The following is a 1,889-nucleotide window of genomic DNA, read 5'->3' as shown; positions in this document are numbered from 1 at the left end:
ACAGAAAATAAATCTTCTAAAAGGAAGTAGTTACTCAACAACATTCTACACGTCAACGAAAAGGTCTCCAAAAGCAGAACAAAAATAAATATTATGAGAGCTGGAAATAGTATCAGATTCAATCAATTTTCAGGAAATAAATCCTACCTTATTTTCTAATTCTCCAAGGTTGGGGAAGAAACTCTATGCATTTTTCTGACCATAGGCAGGATGGCATTGGGGATATAGAGGTACCATTTGGAGTCAGTCATAAAATGCATAGACTATCTTTGTGGACTTGTATCCTCATCGATGAATACCAACAACTTTGCTGTGGTGTTGGAATATAGTTTTATAAAAAAGAAACCAAGAAAATGGCAGCTAGATTATTATTTCTTATAATTCCATGTAAATCTAGAGGTATTTCAATATAATACATTTAAGTAAAATATTACACCAATGTAGCATTTTTCTTCATAACTGTTTCTTGCATCCCATTATTTTTTTCCTATGACAAGCATCTTTACTGCCTGCCTCTCCATTCCACACTTAGATTATTATTATTTTTACTTAATTATATTCAATAAGTCAGGTATAATTTAAAATCATTCTGTCCTGCAGCCGCAGATGATCGTTGACGGGGAAAGATGAAATCATTGGGCCAGTTTGATTTTTCTACTCTCAAATGATAAATGGCTTGGGTGGGGATCTTTCCCCTGATTGCCACCTATGGGCAGGGTAGCTGAGGCCAAGCATTGCTTCCTGGCCTCCAGAGTTTTGAAGAGTGGAGACAGTGGAACTGGGGTACCTGGAGAACTGAACTAATTGTCTCAAGCACAGATAACTCTGCTTCCCCAGGAGAAATGTGATTGCCAGACACATTTGCTTGTGTTATGCTACTGAAGTCAGTCAGATAGAGTCCACAGATTGATTTGTGGTGTGTGTGTGTGTGTGTGTGTGTGTGTGTGTGTATGTGTGTTATGTATGGACTCCACACAGAGCATCAACGTCCTGCTCTATTTTTCTTTACCTTGTGCTCTGCAGGCAGGCTCTCTCACTGAGCCTGGATCCAAGCTGATGGTCAGTGAACCCTATTGATCTTCCTGTCTTTACCCTTCATAGTGCTGGGATTATAGATGCTCATGACTGTGCATAACTGACTCTTCTTATGGATGATGGGGATTTGAACGTAGATTTTTGTGTGGGCACAGCAAGCATCCTTATCCACTGAGCCATCTTTCAGCTCTCTCTAAATATATCAAGTGTTTTATCAACATCTTTGCTGTGGCTCTTCACCATTCGGCAGAGCAAGTAATATCACCTCTGTTTCACAGCAACCAAACAAGAACAGAACTCCTTCCTTCCAAGGCTCTTAACTGTAAGCCGGGAAGCTGACAGTAAAATCCTCTGTATCTTGTGGATCTGCCCTTGTCATCAGTTAAAGTACTTAGGATGCCATAAACAGCTTCTTAAATGCTGAAGTTGTAAGTCTAACAAGTGACAGTAAATAATAACATCACTGTCACCAGCTGCTAGGAAGTGCTGAGAGATTGACAGGCAGATCGCATTGTCTGTCACAGAGATTTGAATGTAATGGAAAGAGTAATTATATAAGATACTAGGAGCAGAAAAAAAGAGAATAGGAATCCTAGATATGAGACCAGGAAGCAACAAGGTCACAGATGGGGCTGGAGAGATGGCTCAGGAGTTAGAAACATTTCCTGTTGTTTGGAAGACCTCAGATTAGTTCCCAGCCCCCATGTCTGGTGACTCACATTGCCTGTAACTGTAGCTTCAGGAGATCTGTACACACAGGCACATGGACACACACACACACACACACACACACACACACACACACACAGAGAGAGAGAGAGAGAGAGAGAGAGAGAGAGAGAGAGAGAGAGAGA

Source organism: Grammomys surdaster, unplaced genomic scaffold, assembly GCF_004785775.1.
Source record: "Grammomys surdaster isolate TR1022 unplaced genomic scaffold, NIH_TR_1.0 208, whole genome shotgun sequence".
Lineage (NCBI taxonomy): Eukaryota > Metazoa > Chordata > Mammalia > Rodentia > Muridae > Grammomys > Grammomys surdaster.
Note: the sequence above shows the minus strand (reverse complement) of the source record.